Source organism: Podarcis tiliguerta (assembly GCF_965153285.1).
Source record: "Podarcis tiliguerta genome assembly, chromosome: 4".
In the NCBI taxonomy this organism is placed as follows: Eukaryota; Metazoa; Chordata; class Lepidosauria; order Squamata; family Lacertidae; genus Podarcis; species Podarcis tiliguerta.
The window spans coordinates 76,874,234-76,896,574 of record NC_139537.1 but is presented as its reverse complement, the minus strand read 5'-3'; the positions used below and the strand labels follow the sequence as shown (position 1 = coordinate 76,896,574).

The window sequence follows — 22,341 nt, the reverse complement described above, 5'->3', positions numbered from 1 at the left end:
ATTAAAATTGTTTTCAACTTCCTTATAGGAACAACATAACCTGAAAGGCGGGTTAAAAAACAACAACAAACAACCCTTTTAAATTAATAAATATATAAACAAACAAACAAATTACAAAGGAGGCTGATTTGCACTCCGCAAGGTGTGTACGAGAAAAGTACAGTGGTACCTCGGGTTAAGAACTTAATTCGTTCTGGAGGTCCGTTCTTAACCTGAAACTGTTCTTAACCTGAAGCACCACTTTAGCTAATGGGGCCTCCTGCTGCTGCCACACCGCCAGAGCACGATTTCTGTTCTCATCCTGAAGCAAAGTTCTTAACCCGAGGTACTATTTCTGGGTTAGCAGAGTCTGAAACCTGAAGCATCTGTAACCTGAATCATCTGTAACCCGAGGTACCACTCTAAACATAAACCACACTCCAGAACAAGCTAGTCTAACAATCAATGGGATGCGTTGGTTGCAATTAACTTAATTTCCATTGGGTTGGAGATAGAATACTGGATGCTTTACTAGACGCTTACTAGAAAGTGAAATGATTTTTCTCCCCTCTGGAGGTTGACCTGTAAGGCTCCAACCAAACACACGCAGTACCATTTCTACACTGGGGTCTCCATCTTGTGGAAACAGGCTGTGTTCCAAATTGCAACATGGTCCCATCGGAGGACTTTTCACTGGTGCAAATGGCCTGTGTGAATGTCCCTAGAGAAGCCTCCCATTCCTTTTACGTAATGGCGATGCACCCAGGTAAAAGGTTCCTTTGAGTCCTATAGCAGATCCCCTCTGTGTTAGCAGTGTTCAAGAAGGAAGGGTGGATTGTGCACAAATTCTGAAAGAATGCAGTTCGAAAGCAGTTTCCTGCACAGCGTGGTGGTGGTGGTGGGTGATTGAGTTGCTGTTCCATGGCTCTTTGGAACCTGGGTGTGGTACTAGGATCCGTAGGAGCCAGCTCCTAGGGGCCGTAGTTCCCCCCTCCAATAAAATATTTGAGGTGGCCAACCCCAAAGATGATGATGGGCATTGTCATTCAAATGATGTGTGGACTCTGTATCATGTGATTGATTATGCAGGGCATTGCTTACCTGGTCCCCCACAATATTTTATTCAAGTTGGCACCCCTGCCAACTTAACTATGTGTGAGGTTTTTGGGTTTTTTTTAGGGAAGGGGGGATTGTAGCATTATTTGTAAGTAGTGTTGAAAATCATATGATTGAAATATGAGGTTTAAACCTTCAGAATAAGCAAATATAATCAAGCCATCTCCTACCAACATCTCACCTTCCAGGGTTCTATTTTTGGTCATGCTAAAGCAGGCATCCCCAACCTTCGGCCCTCCAGATGTTTTGGACTACAATTCCCATCATCCCTGACCACTGGTCCTGTTAGCTAGGGATCATGGGAGTTGTAGGCCAGAACATCTGGAGGGCCACAGGTTGGGGATGCCTGTGCTAAGGTGTGAGGGAGTGTTAGGAGCTGACTGCTGAGTTAACGTCTGTGAAGGCTTCCTGTTTGATGGTCAAACTAAAAGTAACTTTACAGGCGCACTTAAAAAAGTAATTGGATTGTATAATAGGCACTTGTATGTGACTGGATTTGCTTTGAAAAAACATGCAATTTTTTTGAATTTCTTATCAAAGGCCCTTATAGCTCTATGAAAGGATTATTTTGGTACTGATATCATTCAATTTTGAACAGCTATGCTACTATATTTTCTTTGCCTGTTGTAAATCACAAGGGTATCACCCCAGGCAAATAATGGCTTAGCCTGTTTATCTGTCTGTGTTAATAGCATTTTATTTGAAGTCTTGAAATGTGCAAGTGGCTTTAAAAAGGCACTATTACACAACTTCGTGTTTTATTGCAAAATGACACGGTCCGGTTTCATTTGTTTTGCTCTGAAACCTTAATGTTCTGTGCTGTCAACATTTCAGACGTTTTCCATTCAAAGTTGAGCAAGATCCTCTTGAAACTAGACCCTGTCTGCTGGAGGCAACAGGGAGTACTTAACTTGTAACAATATTGTTTCGAAGATTACTAGTGTGGTTTTCAATGGTGGAGCGCTTTCCGCCATTATTTGTTGTGTTGCCAGCTTGTCTGAAAAGGAGAAGATTAGGTTAAATTGCCTTTTTTCTAATTAACACAAACTACCTGTCTACATTTGTTCAGAAGCTAGTGCATATGGAAAAAAAATTCAAGACATGTATGCTGTTGCTTATGATGCTCCAAACACTAACAGTTTTATTGAGCAAAACTGTGGTTTTCTATTTTAACTTGTCACAAGGAATAGCGGGTCCGTTAGTCAGGGATGATGCAAGTTGTAGTCCAAAACATCTGGAGAGTACCAAGACACTAGACTGGGGAAGGCTGAACTAGATGATATTATTAAATAATTTGTTGGGCTTCTGAGAATTGTTAAGATATCTTTGGAGCTCCAGATATAACAGATATAACAGATATAACATGTCAGATATAACAGGAAACATTCAACATGCACCCATAAGACTTAGGTGTATGCACTCCTCCTAAATTTTTATTCCTTTTTGCAGCAGAGGGGGGAGATTAAAAGCGTTCATTTTTTAAATTTTAAGTTACCCATGGTTCCTTGTGATGCCCAAAGTCGGGGAATTGTGGCTTGTTAGAACAAGCCCAAATCAGAACATGGTTTCAGATCCTGGCTTCTTCTCAAGTCGTAGTTTGGGACCCTACGGGAGAACAACAAAAATCTTACTACTTTGGCAAGCCTAGTGGTTTCTTGGATCTCAGTTAGAGGATTGACTCCGGAAAATATTTGCCATGCAAAACCTAACCATCATCAATCACATGAGCGTTGCCCAGATAATCATTCACCCCATCAGGAGGCAGGACCATGCGTTCAGATTTGGTGAACTAGCATGCTTATTTCAAATGAAATCTGAGGATCTGTTTACTCAAAAGTACTGATCAGGAAGTGCTTTATGATTTTAGATTGGTTTGTTTTGATCATAATTGATACTTCCTAACCATCTTTGGAATAGTAGTCATGCGGAATTCTGGACTAGCAGGTCACAAGGAGTAAAATAAGTTTCAGACCGTAGCAAATAGAGTAGGAGCAAGCTACACTTCCTATATGGATGTTTTGGTATATTACACTGTGTAGAAATAGTACCAGTTTCATACTCTGCCAGAATATTGCTATGGAACTCTGAACTATGGGTTTCTTCTGTAAGCAACTTGATAAAAGAGAGGGGTAAATGTGAGACAAATTACTACAAGTAAATATATTGCATAAACCTGGAGAAATGTGGATCACGATGTTTCTTTGATTTAAGTCTTACACAGCAACAATTCTTTTTATTTATTATACCGAGTGTCTGGAAAAGTGCCTAATCTCCAGGAATCTGAGTACTGGAGATGTATGTCAGAAGAAAAGATAATTGATAGTAAACGTCAAATATTAAATCTTGATCTAGTTATTACCCAGCATATTAGCTATGTAAGAAGCTTAACAATTACAGCTGTGATTGACTAGGTGGGATCCAAAATCCTAAATATCAACTGCCAGAAGGGATAATTATAACACATTAGCACCTGCATGCTTAGACAAGATTGACAACTACCGTCTAACATCTGCTTAATATCACTTTCATACTTTTCACATTTTTCCTCCTTTTGAAAGGAGTAACAAAGATGTTATTGAAAGATAACAATAAGTCATCATTTGTGTTGCACATGCAGTCGATTACAGTTGTGTGTTGTGTTTGGCCATGTTCTGCCACTAGCTGATTTTGAAATTAAATAAGGAGCATTAAACCGGGTTTCTAAGAGATTAGGCAGCTATCGTTGTGGTGTGTTTCCTAACAAAATGTGCTTGTCAGCTGGAATCCTCTGAAACTGCAAAGTGCAGAAGCCTACTCTTCAACAGGCTGGATGAAGCAATCCAATTTATAAGGTCTGCAGAAAAATGGCTCATAATCTCATAATTAAAACAAGAGCAGATTATCTAATTGGAGGTGACCAAAGTTTAAGGACTGCTGTATTTGAGTACCAGAAGCATAAGGAACTGTCCTTCATAGATGAACCTTATTTAGGCTTGGTAGTGGATTTATCTACAGAAATGTACCTGCAGACATGGAGCCAAAGAGTCAGTGGGATAAAGGAGAATAAATCTTATTCTTCAGAATAGAGGGCAATGGGACTGGAAACGAATACAGAAATACCAACATCCATACTGAGAGATGCTCAAAATCACATGCTCGCTGGCCCAAAAATGGCTTGCATTTTATGACCGGGAAGCTAGCTGCAAAAGAATAAATCAGTTTCTAGGGTGGGGGTGATCTTTCTTCTTTCATTTGAAAGCAAATCTCTGCACCATAGGCATTGCATTGTCATCTGATTTGGGAAGAGATTGGCTTCTGCACCAGTGCCTTTGTTTATCCGAAAGTCTGCCTCCCAAGGGTCATTTCACATGGCCTTATGTATATTGTAGTGCTTTCATAACAATAACAGTTTGCATAGTTGTATACATGAACTAAGCACTTGCTAATTAATCTGATTGTTGTTGGAGCCTGTGGGGCAGACATCCTGATACAGCTTACTAACTGTTCACTGGAAAAGGAAGCTTCACTCTCAAGTCAGAATGCTTCAGATATACAGTGGTACCTCGGGTTACATACGCTTCAGGTTACATACGCTTCAGGTTACACACTCCGCTAACCCAGAAATAGTGCTTCAGGCTAAGAACTTTGCTTCAGGATAAGAACAGAAATCGTGCTCCGGTGGCCCGGCAGCAGCAGGAGGCCCCATTAGCTAAAGTGGTGCTTCAGATTAAGAACAGTTTCAGGTTAATTCCGGAACGAATTAAGTACTTAACCTGAGGTACCACTGTAGTTCAGTCTCTAAAGCAGGGGTAGGCAACCTAAGGCCCATGGCCCACAAGTGGCCCACAGGGGTTGTTTAACCGGCCCCCGAGCCACCCCCAAACCGAGCCACCCCAGCGCAGTGTGGCGCGGGGACTCACTTCCACGGTGCCAGAAATCACATCTGTGCATGCTCAGACGCTGGAAATCGTGCCTGCGCAGACGCAGATGCCAAAAATCTTGTCTGCACAGATGCAGGAAATCGTGGCCACATGCGCTCATGCATGCACGCAGTCCAGCCCACAGAGGGATCTCCGCTGGAGTGAACCGGCCCAGGTGAGGTAAACCTTGCTGACCCCTGCTCTAAAGCTAACCAGCTCTGGGGCTGACCAGCACCAAGAATGAAGACCAACTGGAGTCTTATACACACTACCCTGAGCTCTTTGGAGGAAATGTGAGACATACACACGCCGCAAATGAACAGAGATAAAGTTGTGTGACACCAGTCCATGAAAGATGAAATGTGAAAGGAAAATATTGTGAGTTAATGTATTACCACATATATGATTAAAGAGATTCACTGTGTATTTGGTCCAGAGGGAAGTAGTATCCTCTGGACTTGCTGGATGGAATGAGTTGCGCTGCTTCAGTTGTAAAATTGCCAGGGACAGTTAGTGCATGCTTATCATTTCTTCTTACTCTGCACGTTTGTTAAATAAACACGTTTTTACAAAGTCAGCCTAAGTATCCAGCAACGTCAGATCTCCAAAAGAAAGTGACCTGGAAAGGCATTCCCAAACTTCCACTAATATGGGGGTACAAGAACTAAACAGTCTCTGTGTTATTAAGCAGAATCTAAACAACATGTGAATTAACATGGCCTGCTTCTACAAGACCTAAAACTTTATGTAAGCTGTGTAGACAATTGCATATGGCAGCAGCGATAAAACCTTTTAAACCTTCAGCGGTGAGCCAGTTCACATACATATGTTCAAGAACTTGATGATTGTTGCAGCCTGGATTTGTGAATGGGCCATAACAGATCAAACAACATGGATACGTCTCTCATTTCTCCTTAGGTCACCACAAACATCAATTGACACACTCAGCTGAAAGCCATCAGTATTGATTGATTAAAGGATGAGGAACTGAATGACACTCAGGAATGTGTGAGTAACAGCCCCAAACCTGTGATTTCCAGCAAAGCCAGCATCTAGTGGGTTAAGAATGCAATTCTGTGCTCACTTATTCTGGAAGGTTATTAAGCTCTGTGAGAGTAGCTTCCAAGTACATAGTGCATAGAATGGGAGTCCCTGTCCCCGCTTCTGACCATGATCTATAAAGAGACCCTAATTTTCTGGGGTGAATATTTTGTTTTGGTTCCATATTTTACTTTTCCATTCCTGCATGGACTCTCAGTTGATTAGGGAGACCCTGATATTCTTTGATTGCCAACTACTTTTCAACTGGCTCACAGTTTGCCATCGCACAATAACTGCCTTCAGTTATTGATCTTCCCAACTCATGCCAGCTCATTAGAATGGGATCCGATTTCTCCCTATGCCACTTGGCACTGATCTTGAACTTGGCTTCCTTGGAAACATATCACAGTTTGGCAGAATGTCTGCAAATTCTTTCACTGTGCGAATTAATTTTATTGGTTTGGGTTTTGGCCTATTTCCCCCCCTCCTTTTTTTAGTTGAACGAAATCCATCGGTGAGAAGTCTATATTTCAATTGCAAACATACTAAACACATCAAGTGTCCTCTAATCCACCAGGGTGCAGGACACTTCAGAGCTGCTTCTTAGCAAACAGCTTTGGTCCAAAAGCAACAGGAGAACTCCTGCAAATAGCAAACTTGGAATTCGTAGCTTGAAAGATGTAGCCTATGTGCAAGGTGACAATGCCTAGAAATATTATTCAGCTTGCCAATGGAACATGTTTTCAATTTTCTCCTACTAGTTCTTCTACTAAGTGACTTCACCCTATTAGGCCAAACCAAACATTTGCCTACCCATGCTCTAAGGCCTTTCCCCTTCAAAATACTGAAGGCAGAGTGATCTCCATGTATTCAGGAGACCATCTCCTGGCCATTAGCTCCTATCAGCTGACCATTTTGAGCTATTCACCAGCAATCTACCTAACAAAAGAATCCTTGGCCAGCAGCCTAGCCCCATGATTTAAAGCAATTTTAGTGTTATAGCAGATTACAGCATTAACAAGGCTATTTTCCAACTTGCAGTCAGAAATCACACACTCCACAGACACTTTTAACAACTTTGGCTACAAAATATTTGAAGCAGAAATTCCATGGAGCAGTTTGCTGTGGCAAGAGTTGATGCAACAGAAAATATATGGAGGTTTCCACAGTGCTGGTTGCCTGGGGAAGAAAATATCAATGCAAAAAACAAAAACAACAACAAAAACCCCCTGTACATTTGGATCAGCTGCTCTCCTGCTATAGAAAGTGCCACGTGTACCCAAAAGACACTTCAGGGTGCAAGAACACTTGGCATAAATCAATATGCCCACATAGAGAGGGATTCCCTCATATTGCATAGTAGAGCCTTGCTTTCTCTCACTATGGTATATCAGGAATTTCTGGGAAATGGAAGGCCTGTTTGCACCTATGTTCTAGATCTGCTTGTCCAGCCCACTCCCTCTGAAGAGTCAGGAACATGAATGTCTTGTATTTTTTGACCAAGTGGAAAAGGAGGCTAAACTCAAGTAGAGGAGGGAACATAGGCTTCCCATTCCTTGTAAGAGTGTAGCATGATGGCTGAATGCCCATGAGGATGCTATTTTGGTAGAAGGGGCAAAGGGGCGTTGCTCTGTCCTGTGACGATCCCTCATTGTGTGAGCCCATCGAGTTTTAGGATTGATTCACATTGCTTGTTTTAAAAATAAAATAAAATATGACATGGATAATTTAACTCATATTTAACTCCCTGCTAACATGTTCCCTAAGGGACGTGGGTGCCCTGTGGGTTAAACCACAGAGCCTAGGACTTGCCGATCAGAAGGTCGGCGGTTCGAATCCCCGCGAAGGGGTGAGCTCCCATTGCTCGGTCCCTGCTCCTGCCAACCTAGCAGTTCAAAAGCACATCAAAGTGCAAGTAGATAAATAGGTAGGAAGGTAAATGGTGTTTCCGTGCGCTGCTCTGGTTGGCCAGAAGTGGCTTAGTCATGCTGGCCACATGACCCAGAAGCTGTATGCCGGCTCCCTCAGCCAATAAAGCGAGATGAGCCAGGGTCCCTTTACCTTTACCTTTACCATGTTCCCTGTTGTATTTGCTGCTATCCCTGGTGCTCTTAGAAACACACAATACTGCACAACAACTCCAGGTTCTAAATTGGTTTCAGCTCTTGTAAATTAGGAGGAGAATCAGGCTCTGCAGCAAGAATACTTCCAGAGACTGTTATTACTCCACAATGGGAGACACAAGAGCACACCTACTCTCCAGGTATTTGTAATAGATGTGACATCTTTTTAAATGGTGAGGCAACTGACTTGCAATGCAAGAAGTGGAAAATTATTCCCTTTAAAGATATTATATGCAAGGACTTGATTTGTTGTACAGTCCTTCTTACAGGGGAATAACTAGCCAACCATACTGAAAAAAATAGTATTAATGGTCATGTGTACAGCTGTACTAACAGATTGATGCAATTTTTCAGTTTCATCTTGTTCTGGACTTTGCATAGCAGCAGTCCTACTGTATAGAGACAACTCTAGAGATGATTATATTGATGAAAAGATCAACTTAAATGGCCATTTTTATATTCAGCTTCTAAAAGAGCTGCTTAATCCATAAGTTAACTGTTAAATGACTTGATGGTTGAGAGCACTTGAGTAACCTGTCTATAATGTGCTAACTCCTCAGTTGGTAATTATTGATTAAGCTTATATTACTATTTGCAGTGCAAAGGAGTGGAAAGAAAATGTCTTATACTCGGTTTGATTTTTCTTAAGCTATTATAGCAAATGACTTTACAGCAAATAAAATTTCTGTGGAGCACTATCACAGAAAAAAGCCTATGCATGACTACTCAGAAGTAAAGCCCATTCAGTTCAACGAAAATTTACTCTTGCGTAAGTGTTTATTACATTACAGCCTACAACGGAGTGAGTTTCATAAAATTAGAATGCACTCGTATAAGATTACAGTGTAGGCGTACTAAAATTGAATATCTGAATTGCTTGCTTAGAAATGTTATTGTAGTTGGAATGTATATCACCTATTCATTACCCAGTGCCAAACCATGATAGGAAATGATGGGACAACAAGACAATAGGAAGCATATTTGTATAACACTTTTTTTGTAACAAAATAAAAAAATTCCTTCCAGTAGCACCTTAGAGACCAACTAAGTTTGTTATTGGTATGAGCTTTCATGTGCATGACCACTTCTTCAGATACACTGAAACAGAAGAGTATCTGAAGAAGTGTGCATGCACACGAAAGCTCATACCAATAACAAACTTAATTGATCTCTAAGGTGCTACTGGAATGAATTTTTTATTTTGTTTCAACTACGGCAGACCAACACGGCTACCTGCCTGTAACTTTTTTGTAAGTGCCCCAAACTCCTAATTAGCTCAGTAACCCTTACCATAGCTCTATAAAATGGACAACTATTACTGTCTTCATATTATTACAGAGAGAAGGTAGATTGCCCAAGGCCCCCAATGAGTTGACCAAGCTCAATGAGTTGAAATTTTAACCTGGAACTTCCAGGTCACAGCTCATGCCATTAACTGTAATTTTCATACTCAAAGGGATCACATAGTGGGTAGGATGACATCACAGCAGAGCCAATCACATTTTGCTGTTAGTGGGAACACAGGACAATTGAAAGTGATTAAACAAATAAGCAAAGAAATGTGTTATAAAATGACTAAAAAGAGGTGGCACTGCTGGGGAAGTGGGATGTTACTGAAAACTCATAGATTCAGCTTATCCCTTGATAGAAATAAACAGGACTTCATTCCAGATAAACGTGTTTCAGATCAGAGTGATAACACTGTTAAGCTTTTCCAAATGCAACTATTTCATGGAACCGTTTTCTTTCCTTCCAGATCATTTGGCATTCCTCTTTAAAACAGTATTTTTGAATGCTGAGCTTGATTTCCTTTTAAACTTTCATGCTTCAGACAAAGTTTGATCTCTTTTTTTTTTTTCCTCCAACACTGATACAGTTTTAGAATACTGTTTAGTTTTATGCCTCTCACTTCTTTGACATTGTTCTGTAAGTGCTGTCTTCTTAAGAATAATGTTTCTTCTGTCATGGGTATTCTGCTATAGTTGTTCCATCTCCAAATATGTTTTTTCCATATCCACATGTCAATCAACGCTCCCTTTAAATGAGCAAATGACAGACAGTAGAATTCAAATTAAGGATAACAGTTTTACGCTGAAACCTAACTGCTGATGGTACCAAAAGGTGTATGCGCATCTGAAGTGGGAAATATTCCCACAAAGGAAACGTATTCAAATATGTTTATTTCGCGAAGTAAATAAGGCTGGTGTTCCAGTAGAACATTTCTTGGAAAGAAGTCCAAACTAGCAACACACACACTGGGGCTTCCCTATTCATTTATATGAGGGAGGTAGATCTATCCACATAACTGGATATGTGAATAGAGCCTTTTTCTCTTTTGATAGCCAGCCACCAGCCACTCCTTGATAAAGTAATATGGGGGAGTGCCACACTTCATCAGGAATTCCTCCCATCATTGACTGCACACACAAACAGAGTGGTGGTGAGTAATGCACAGTTATTGCCTTTGTTTATTCCCTGGAGTCTGTTCTGCCCTATGGGCATCTGTTGCTCATACATCCTCTCCCTGTATCCTTGCCTCAACCTTCTAACTCCACCTCCACGATCACTGTAACTATCATTTAGAAACAGCCGTCCACGAACATATCAGGACCCAACAAGCTCAATTCTGCTTCCGTTTACTCTGAGGTTGGGAAGTAACAACAACAACAACAACAGCAACGGGAAATTATTGTTTCCTCACCCACTTAGGTTTGCTCTGCCCATTTGATAAACAAGAATACCACAAAATGCTTAGAGTTCCAATCAGTCCAGTGCAATCTTGTTTATTTTAACAAGGAATCCTTATCTAACTAGGTGCTGGTAGCAATTTATCAAGGTCAACTGCCAGCGTGAAAGCTTTTTGTCACACATTGTGCTTTAAAAATCACCACCACCACCACCCCACTTACTGGATTTGTGCATTAAAAGCACGTTGGGCTCAGCTTGTAGACAAATTTGCAGACCTTCCACAAGAATAAACCATTTAAACTTTGGTACCAGCATTTGTATTTCAAGTCTGGCTGACTTGGAAACTATTCAGATTTATTTATTTTTGAGAACATATTATGCAGTGTTGAAAAGTGTCTTCTTTCTCACACACACACACACACACCTCTATTTATATTGATGTTTCATGCTCCCCCCCCCCCCCACTTTGGCTTCACTTGTCCTCTTTGATACCATTATGCAGGCAAACCTTTAGTGTGGTGGTGCTACCCCATGGGTAGGTAAACTAAGGCCCGGGGAACAGATCTGGCCCAATCACCTTATAAATCTGGGAATCAGTGTGTTTTTACATGAGTAGAATGTGTCCTTTTATTTAAAGTGCATCTCTGGGTTATCTGTGGGGCATAGGAATTCGTTCATATTTCCCCCCAAAAAATATAGTCCAGCCCCCCACAAGGTCTGAGGGACCGTGGGCCAGCCCCCTGCTGGAAAAGTTTGCTGACCCCTGTGCTACCCTATCCACATATGAACTTTGTTTTTCCCTATAGTAGAAATACATGTCTCAACATTCTTCACTTCTCCATGAACATACCTAATCCAGTTAAAAGTTATTAATGACAATCCTGAAAGTAAGTCCTGTTGAGCTCAGTGGGGCATACTTCTGCATAGACATGCACAGAACTGCACCATACAACTGAAATCTTATGCCTACCCACCAGAGAATAAATATAAATAGGAAATAACCCCTATGGAACTCATGCTTCTGATTGTACTTTTATATCCCTTTGAAATCAACAGAATAAGATACCTTTCAATGCTTTCAGTACATTTCAGTACATTTTATTTAATCCTGCCTAACTTGGATTAGTGCCATATATATATGGTACCTTCCAAACTGGGCAGGTTTTGTGAGAAAGAAGGGTGTATGTAATAGGGAAGTGGAAATAAGTTCCTATTCTCCTTAAAGAGCTCGTTACAAGCTGTCTGGCTGGTTGCAAAGTTGGGATGAAAAGCACTAATTTATTCCCCCCCCCCAATGTGTGCTTTAATTTTCTGTCTGGGGAGCGGAATGGGCCTGGCACCCAAGTGCTAAATGAAGATGGCAAAGTAATAACAGTTAATAATAGTTTTTAAAGATTTGCCACCTGTTGTATCAAAACATGTTTAAGAACCAGATATGAAACATATGGTTCTTCCTTGGCTGTGAAAAATGAACAGATGCTCCAAAATGCCCAAACTTGCAAACAACTACAACAACAAAGGGGGTGGGCATATGAGAAACAGACAGAGATGATCATGTGATCTGTGATAAGCTTTTGAAGATCAAGATGTAACATAAGATTACAAGCTTCTGAAGCTGAAGGACCAAGAAGCAAGAGCTGGCATGTGCTCACACGTGCATGCAGGACATGGCAGTCTTTTTTGAGATGACATGTCACATAACAAGCTTATGGGGGCCATCCTGCTTTTCAGTGGCGAGGCATCCATATACTACAGAGGAAACCCCTTTGGCCACACGCCCAGCAGTCCAGAGCTGGTTCACACATGTACATGACCACACAGTAAAAGTGATGGTTTGCTGCATGTATGAATGAATGAGTCATCACAGATGTAACACTGCAGGCAAAACTGCCACTCTGTTGTCTCGCATCACCATGAGTGCCATGCTTCATTGAAGGCAGTGCACACATTCAACTGGGAACTGTAGTTTACCTCTTACAGGGCTACAGTGCTGGGCACCCTCAACAAACTATGGTTCCCAGGACTCTTTGGGGGAAGTTAGGTGCCTTAAAAAGGTGAAGGTATCCCTGACCATTAGGTCCAGTCGTGACTGACTCTGGGGTTGTGGTGCTCATCTCGCTTTATTGGCCGAGGGAGCCGGAGTACAGCTTCCGGGTCTTGTGGCCAGCATGACTAAGCCGCTTCTAGCGAACCAGAGCAGCGCACAGAAACGCCGTTTACCTTCCCACCGGAGCGGTGCCTATTTATCTACTTGCACTTTGATGTACTTTCGAACTGCTAGGTTGGCAGGAGCAGGGACCGAGCAACGGGAGCTCACCCCATCTTGGGGATTCGAAACGCCGACCTTCTGATCGGCAAGTCCTAGACTCTGTGGTTTAACCCACAGCGCCACCCGCGTGCCTTAAATGTGGTTTAAATATATGTTGTATACACAGCCCTACTTAAAGCGAAGTGGACTTTTATCTCCCCTTAAATTCTAATAAATCAGCTTGTGCACTTGTCTTTACTTTTTAAAGTTGTTTTTTTTACAAATTAACTTATCCCTCACTTGAAAGCACTGCAGCTGCACCTCACAAAGCTGACGTGGTGATAAATGAAAAATGGATGTGATTTATTAATGTGCAAACAGTATTTAAAAATCATTTTCAATTCTTGTCACTCTAATATTCCCTCCCACACTTCGGCTAGATACTGCAATAGCACTTCTTTCTCCTGTATTCAAAGGGAGCTAAAGGAATAGTATTGCCCCAATTTGTGGGGCTTGTGCTGAACTCATGTTTCTCTGCAGACTCAAAAAGCCCAATTCCAGAAGCTGTGCAACCCTGATAAGATCATCTGCAATAGTGTTTGCCAATCATCTGCTGGAGGCTGGGGAGTGGGGAGGATGCATTCCACTCCTCCCCCCTCTCATTTCTGAACTGATTGGCATTGTTTCCAAGAGTCTGACTAAGGCTGCACAGCACAAGCTAGTGTTTGGGGCTTTCCAACCAGGCAACATGCACACACAGCAGCCTGCTGGAATGAGGCCTTTGGATGCAATCTTGAGCGCACTATGCTTACAACTGGGGATATGTTTGGCTCAGTTTGCAGTTTAATACAAACCTCCCTAATTCTAACACTCTGAAACAAAATAGTACCTCAGGTTAAGTACTTAATTCGTTCCAGAGGTCCGTTCTTAACCTGAAACTGTTCTTAACCTGAAGCACCACTTTAGCTAATGGGGCCTCCTGCTGCCACCGCACCGCCGGAGCACGATTTCTGTTCTCACCCTGAAGCAAAGTTCTTAACCCGAGGTACTATTTCTGGGTTAGCGGAGTCTGTAACCTGAAGCATCTGTAAACTGAAGCGTCTGCAACCCAAGGTACCAATGTATAAGAATTCTAAGGTCCCAAATATAAAATAAATGTTTCATAAATTCACAAGGCAAACACATACATAAGTATATAAACCACGTGTCTAAAATAGTACAGGAGAACAATCCTGAAGTCATTTTGACTCTCCCAGTGACTTCAAATATTTCTCTGCAAGGAGGAATGAGCATGTGACCTAGATTCAGGAATTAAAGTATTTACCATCCCAAAAGAATGGCTGGGTTGTCCAGGTAATGCAGTCAGTGACCATTATCCTGGTAGACTGGATTTCTGCTGTAGACTGCCTCTTTCTGTGATGTATGTATGATGTTTTAGGGGTGGTCTCTGGCTACAGGGTGGGCAACTTCAAAAGTCTATATAAGGACTTGCACATCATTGTTCGGAGTCCCTCCTGCCTCCTGTGTGTGGCAGTGAGCACCCTGTTGCAACAGCTAATACATATCAGGCTTACTAGCTGACTTGCTTCTCAATATTCTCTGGTTGGCCTCTGTTATTTTCTCCTTCCAATAGGGAACCTACTTAAGGACTCTATAGGGGCTCTTGGATACCCCATAATGGAAAAGGAGCAGTTTTTCTTATAAGATTGTGAACTGAAAGGCAGCTATATGCTTCCAGAATCTGCACTTCTCTGAATATTGTGATGTAGTCCTCCAACCAAAAATATGTACAAATGTACATATTAGGAAGATGGATTAAAAATGCATATATCCACTTTTGAAATACAAGCATGCATTATATTGAACAGAAATCTGTATTTGCATAGTAGGCAGAAAGACATGCAAGAATGTGTTTGTTAAGAGCCTATAGAACTCCTTTCTTAGCAGCAGCTAGGACTTTATATGCAGGGGAGTAGAGATCATCAACTATACCAGGTATCAAACAATAGCATGGTAAAATATGGGGCTGAGGATTAATCGTTAAACTAACTCACTTTATCAACTTTAGAGAACAAAAGCAAAGTCAGGATAATTTTTGGTTAAGATGGAGTAATTTTACTGATTGTAGCAGGAGATATGGGCAACTTCCATGCATGTGCCATGAGTTTACGTTGTTATGGGAGAATAAAAATTATGCTGATGCAGATCAGTTGTGGCTGCCTCTCACAGGAAATCTATATTATAAGCACTATATAATTCAGAGTAGTTGTATGAGTTTGCCTCTTGATTTTTTTAAAGTGTCTATTAGAAATAATTCACAGAAAAATTGTGTTGAATTTTTGCAAGACAAAAACAATTCACAAACCACTACAGATATGTAGCAAATTGAATTTTAGATTGGGGGTGGGTGTGGGGAGAGAAACTGAGAGAACCCAGAATGGCAGATGGTGGCGCTGTGGAAGGGACACGGGTGGCGCTGTGGGTTAAACCACAGAGCCTAGGACTTGCCGATCAGAAGGTCAGCGGTTTGAATCCCCACGATGTGGTGAGCTCCCATTGCTCGGTCCCTGCTCCTGCCAACCTAGCAGTTTGAAAGCACGTCAAAGTGCAAGTAGATAAATAGGCACCGCTCCGGCGGGAAGGTAAACGGCATTTCTGTGCGCTGCTCTGGTTCGCCAGAAGCGACTTAGTCATGCTGGCCACATGACCTGGAAGCTGTACACCGGCTCCCTCGGCCAATAAAGCAAGATGAGCGCCGCAACCCCAGAGTCGGTCACGACTGGACCTAATGGTCAGGGGTCCCTTTACCCTTTACCTTTACTACTTAACAGCAGGGGGGGTGGTTCCAGCTCCGGCACCTCTCAGGTAGGCACCATTGTGATTCTACAAGAAAAAGGGAGAAATTCGCTTTGAGCTTCGGCACCTCTTTTTCTAGAAAAACAGCACTGCTTAACTGTCCAGTAAAATTAGTGGGATTTAAGTTGTCTGGGCCAGAGCACATACCATGCAGATAATCTATTGTTGAATTTCCCCAATTTATTTATTTATTTTAAAAAAATAAGTTTAGGGGATTTGATCAGAGTAGTTTGTGTTGAAGGTTGAGGAGCTTTGGCCCTTCATCCTACACTTGTTTGTTTAAAACACGTTTATTGAAAAGTTACACGAGCTCTGTCCACTGCCATAATACCACAGAACGATCACTCCAGCCCTCAATGAAGAGAAGAAGAAGAGTTTGGATTTGATACCCCGCCTTTCACTCCCTTTAAGGAGTCTCAAAGCGGCTAATATTCTCCTTTCCCTTCCTCCCCCACAACAAACACTCTGTGAGGTGAGTGGGGCTGAGAGACTTCAGACTGGCCCAAGCTCACCCAGCAGCTGCATGTGGAGGAGCGGAGACGCGAACCCGGTTCCCCAGATTATGAGACTACCGCTCTTAACCACGACACCACGCTGGCTCTCAATCCCACAACACTGTCATGTTGGCTCACCAAAAACCCTCAATAGGCAACCCAACTACCAATCTGCTTCAAAGTGAAGAACCTCAGGAGAGCAGCCAATTGCGAACTTCCCTGCATCACCCATGCAGGTTGGCTCTCAGTGTCTTGCAGCACTGCAAGCTTGCCTTTGAAACATCTGTCCTCTCTGTTGGCTTCAGAATTTTGAATTCCTCCTTGAGGGGATGGCTCTCATTCTTCTATTTTCAAAAGACTACAGACCATTCCCTTCTGTTCTCTGACATTTATGAATAATTAAGTTACCAGTCTCTCTCCCCCACCCCCATTTTTTCCCTATTGCCCTTCTTCATAAAAAGGTGTGCTCAGCTCCTCAGTACTAAAAAGTGGTCCCATTCATAAATCACTCATATTTGGCAAGAATAACTGCGGCTGCTATCATAGCCTTTCTCTCTGTGAGTCAGTGCTGCTATTTATTTCTGTAGCCATGTGCAGTTTCCTTTTGATCTCTACTGTCAGGTCTTTTCTTTTTTTTCTTTTTTTGCTTGGTGTTTTGGAACCATGTGAGTGTTTAGGAAAGAAATCCTTTCCTTATTATGTGTCCCTTATCTCATCATCTTGCATTTCTCTGTATTTAATTGCATAAGCCACTTGGGCTCCTTTGGGCCCAGTCTATCAGAGCGATTCTGTCATTTTGCCCTTCTTTCGATTGATTGCTACTTCCAAGGTATACACAAGCAACAAATTTCATTACCTCGTAGGTCACGGAAAGTTGTGATAGTGAGCTGAACGTTGCGGGATAGAGACAACAGCTAAATGTTGTGGCAGGAGCAACTGTCTCCCCTCAAACAGATGCTGGGAATCTGAGTTAGGGAAAGTACCATTGCACTCAAATCCTGCTACCTTTGAAGGTGACCTGGAAACTACAACTAATCCAGAATGCGGCAGCTGGACTGGTGACTGGCTCCTAGTACGTTTCCGAGCACAATTCAAAGTGTTGGTGCTGACCTTTAAAGCCCTAAACGGCCTCGGGCCAGTATACCTGAAGGAGCGTCTCCACCTCCATCGTTCTGCCCGGACGTTGAGGTGACACTCTTCTTTTCCTACAAACAACAGACCTACTTACCTGGCCTGTGAGTGTGTGATTCATTTCATAATCTTTTGTACCAAAGAAGTCGTCTTTCCACAGCAGTTCCACTACTTCACACGACCAGTTAGCAATAGGACACTCATCAGCCTGCAAGGGAAGCATATGAAAATTATATAATTGCATTTTATCTGCTTTTTTTTAACAAAAATCATAGTTTATGATCCAACAACTGCATTTAGTGCCTTCCATAACATCCCTTTGTGGGCTTAAACTCTGTCATAAGCCTGTTCGATAAACTGTCAATAATACTTTTAATTTATACTGCATTCTCACACCAGTTTATTTCATTTCCCTGATGTTTCCCTAACATTTTGCTTCCAGAAAAAAATCCAGTTGCAAATAACACAGAAATAAGCACTAAACCTGCAGTATATTCTACCGTGGAAGTGGCTAAGTCTTGTGAAAGCTCAACTACGTATAATGCAGAAAGTAACAGTTGGGGAAATGTTGAGAAAACGGAATAAACTGCCATGTGAATGCAGCATCAATTTTTCTGGACACCACTTAGTAGCTGTGGTTGGCAAATATGACCTTTGTGTCCATGCTTCCAAGGAGTAGTGCATCATCTGAAATAACCTTTGCATTTCCAGTATTCTATAGTGTAGGGATCTGTTGGGCTGTTGCACTATAAGTGACATCTCAGTTGTGCCAACACGGAAGCTAAGGGCAGCACCGCCCAGATATAATGCCAATAGGAAGTCCTGCTTCTTCCTCTTACACTGATTCAAAGTGTGACCAGGAGAGTCCATCAGGGATGGTGAGGAAGCATGAGTGGATGCAGCTGCAGCCTTAGAATGGCCTTAGAGTGCCCAGACATGGGTTGAAAATATGGGAGGTGAGGTACCAAGAGACCTCAAGGCAAGGTAGGCCCAAAGGCAAGGAGAAAGCCAGGAAATTAGCCTGGAATGAAATGCAAAATCCCGGTTGAAAACATGCCTGTTACTTTATACTGTAACAGGTATAAAGTAATTGATGCCATTGACCAACTGATGCTGATTTACCCAAGTTCCTCAGACTTGAAAATGGGTCAGGAGAAGCCTTAGAGGCAGCTTGGGAACTGGCATCAATGGGGCGCAAGATTGGACCATCTCCTTTTATGGAGGAAGAACAGGTACCTTTTGTTCTGATGCTCCTAACTCCACTCAATGACCCTAGTGTTGAGGTTGATTGTTTTCTTGTTTTCTCCAAGTTATAGGTCCTTCTAGCCATATGATTTGGAAATGGAAATGATATGAAAACCCCATAGTATATCGACCATTGTGGCTGTTGTAAATTGAAAAGGCTGCTAAGACGCTGTATAATGGCTAGTGATAGGCCAGCGCTGTGGTTGAAATGGGGTCTCTGGCTCTGCTCTGGTGCCAGGATGTGGGGTTGTACCCTGTTGTGGGAACTGGGAACCATAAACCTAAGTATTGGTGCAACATGAGACCTCATCTAAACAGTGAAGTATTGTAAGATATCACATTGATAATTGTACTGTTACAAGTTATTTATTCCAGGAAAATACAGAAGATGTACGGTAATTTACTAGCTAGTAACCATGATGCAAGTGTCAGGCCTCATGTAGATTATCCACCTTCCCCAATGTGTATGTCTCGTGCATTTACAAACATGCTGGGAGAAACGAGAACTGAATGCTGCATGCTTAATTCATGCAACCTTTACCCTGCAGAGTGCTACAGTTCTGCCTAGGAACTCATTATGCCACATCAAGAGAAGGCAAAGTATACACATACTCACTCTACCTATCTCTTATAACAACCTTTATGCCCCAATTTCCAGCTCCTTTAAATCAGCATTATAATTACACTAATAAGAACAATGTCTAATAACACCTCTTCAGGTATTGGGCTGACATAATTTTACAGGGTCATATGATGCCATGAGTTCATTAAAATATTTTTATTACAAGATTCACTAATGCAATTCATAAATGGATTTTTTAAAAAAAATAAAATAATACAATACAAATTAAAGTGCATGTGCATAGTTAATACATTTATTCTGAGCACCGTCTTCGCTTGGCTAATAATCTGGCTAAGAATCTGTCACCATATTTCTGTACTTATTATGACTCTTTAGTTGCTGTTGATGAAGCTGGATGGAATACAATGAAACCATGAAACAAATAACTATCTATTAAGCCAAGGAAAGGTACACTTTTTAAAATGGCATATTACATGTAATGTAATAATGTGACTTCCCCAATGTATAAAGGGCCTGTTTGCAGCTAAGATGAATGGAGGCACCGAGAAGAGCTTATGCACCCTGACCTTTCTAGAGATAGTTGAATAAATTGTGGGACTTACCACGCAATCCTGTATGTCTTTACCCAGAAGCAAGTGCCACTGAGTTCAGTTCTCCCAGGCAAGTGGATATAGGATTGCAGCCATAGAGAATGGTATCCGCCTAAACAGTTCTGCTACTGCAAGCAGTCTCAGCTGTGCAATGGAACTTCCTTGCACTCTCCCTGTGTGACCCCTAAATCTGCTCCAGGGGTTCCCCCAGCCCTCCAGAGTAAACTTACAGAGGGCACCCAGGAGGGAGTACACAAGGAGAAGAAATGGTTGGGACATACCATTGTGCAGTTAAAATTTCTTGCACTAGCCAAGCTGTTTAGTTGGATACCGTAAAGTGTCCCTGAAATATATTAATATATTGAAACTTTATAAGTAAAAGAAAGTCTTCTCAGTTGGTAAATCTGTGTTCACCAGTCCAGAGTGCTTGGTGCTCCCATAGCTGACGAGTCTTCTGCTATTCTGCACAATTCTCTCCACACAGAAAACAAGTATTTCAGAGCTTGAACCATTCTCTTGGACTTCTGGGGTTGTTGTTGTTGTTGTTTTAATGAGGGGCATTCAGTTATGTGAATCCTTTGCCTACTGTCTGAAGTTGCACAGCCCAGACACAGACTGACCATGCCAGTGAGAACTACGGAAACTATATTATAACTGCCTTCTAAAAATCAGGATTTTGATAACCCTTTTTATAGTAAATTGGAGGCTTTTTTTGCAGAACGAAATAGGCACCTTCAACTTGTAATCTTATGTAGATGCGATTTCTATCTATTCTGTGTGTGTCCTGGAAATGGTTCATTTATAGAAATGAAACAGTCGAAACGCTTCGAGAGGTCCCTGATGGCTTTTTCAAGTTGGCAAAACTTGAGACATACCTTGGACACTTGGTAAAATGCCAATTGGCGTGAATAATAGACATATCTCTGTCACAGCAACTTGTAGAGGAAGTTGCTGCAACTAGCCTGGTGAGGCAGCTGGGGTGAACTCCAACTGCAGCAAGAATAGGAAGGAAGTGTCTGATCATGTAATGTTCTGTGCATGTCTTTGTTTCCACTGTGTCACATTCCTTATTATATTACACTCCATACAGTGCCCTCCCTTTTTTACATGCATTGTCCATTATTATATTAGAGCTGTCATTATGATGGACAGAGGAGTGTGGCAGGAGGGCCTCTGTATTGTAGGGAGCTCTTGAGGAGTGCAGTGTTCTGCTGAAAGAAACATTGGCACACCCCGCTGCAAGATCCCTGTGAGTGTTGGGCCACCCAACAACAGGAATGGAGAATAGGTTAGCCTCATTGCATTCCTTATCCCCCTCCCCCATAGTAATAAATGATAGCTATTCATTTATATGGGAGAAAGCAAAGGAGCGGCATAAAGAAACACCCATTTTATTTTATTTTATTTTATTAAAACCTTGCAATATCATCTTAAGACTTGGAAAGCTTGAAACTGCAATTGACTTGGGCATTGCCTTGGGGTCACTGGTGTAAACTGCAATGCAGAATGCATCCCCCCCCCCATTACTATTATTATTTTTTAAATCCCATATCCCAATAGACACAGACATAGACATAAGCAGCAGCTGGACAGCAAACAGTCATGTTGAAAAGAATGAGTATTTAAATATTCAGCTCCCATTTTTGAAAATTGCATTGCAATTTTGAAAGCACATTTTCACTTAGGAAAATTAGGCCTTAGAGTCCTGCTGCAGATGACTGACAGAGCCAGCTCCCTGTCAATCTCCTAGAGCTCTGAATGCTGATTAATTCCCCATTTAAACTGCATGACTACATTTCACATTGTATGCTCGCATCATGAGGAACAGTAATGTCTCTGCTGGATTTACTGAGATGCTAAAAGAATGAAAAGGAAAAATAGCGGCAAACCCTTTTGCAGAGACTTTTCGGTTGCAGAAGGGTTTGGCTCTGCATCTGATGACTGGGCTGGAGTCTAAACCTGAGATTTCTGAGCTGTATAGGAACGTAGAAGCTCTTGATCTGACCTCTCAACCTGTCTTCTATCTAGGTATTGGCTGTCTCACCAAAGAGGTGCCTGTTTTACAGGACATTAGCACTGTACTCATAGAAGAACCTATGAAATCGCAAGCATGTGGAAAGTAAACTGAAACAGTTAAAACATGTTTACTTCATTTATTATTTAATTTATATCCCACCCTTCCTTCCAAAGGAGCCCAAGGTGGCAAACAACAAGTGATAAAGCAATAAACATATCTTTAAAAAAGAAACCCAGTGCAGATGCAGACTGGGAAAGATTTCAGCCTAAAAGGTTTGTTGAAAGAGGAATATAATCAACAGGCACTGGAAAGACATATGAGAGGCGTACAC

The 22,341-nt window shown here is 41.8% G+C and overlaps 1 long non-coding RNA gene across 2 annotated transcripts in view; it reads right to left on the bottom strand.

The window, feature by feature from the left end:
* The window catches only part of LOC310676347, a 331,795-nt gene that overhangs the window by 26,505 nt on the left and 282,949 nt on the right, over positions 1-22,341 (bottom strand). For both annotated transcript variants that reach the window (XR_014510475.1, XR_014510476.1), the window contains exon 5: positions 17,673-17,783. This is a non-coding gene — a long non-coding RNA (uncharacterized lncRNA). The remainder of the gene's footprint in view (positions 1-17,672; positions 17,784-22,341) is intronic.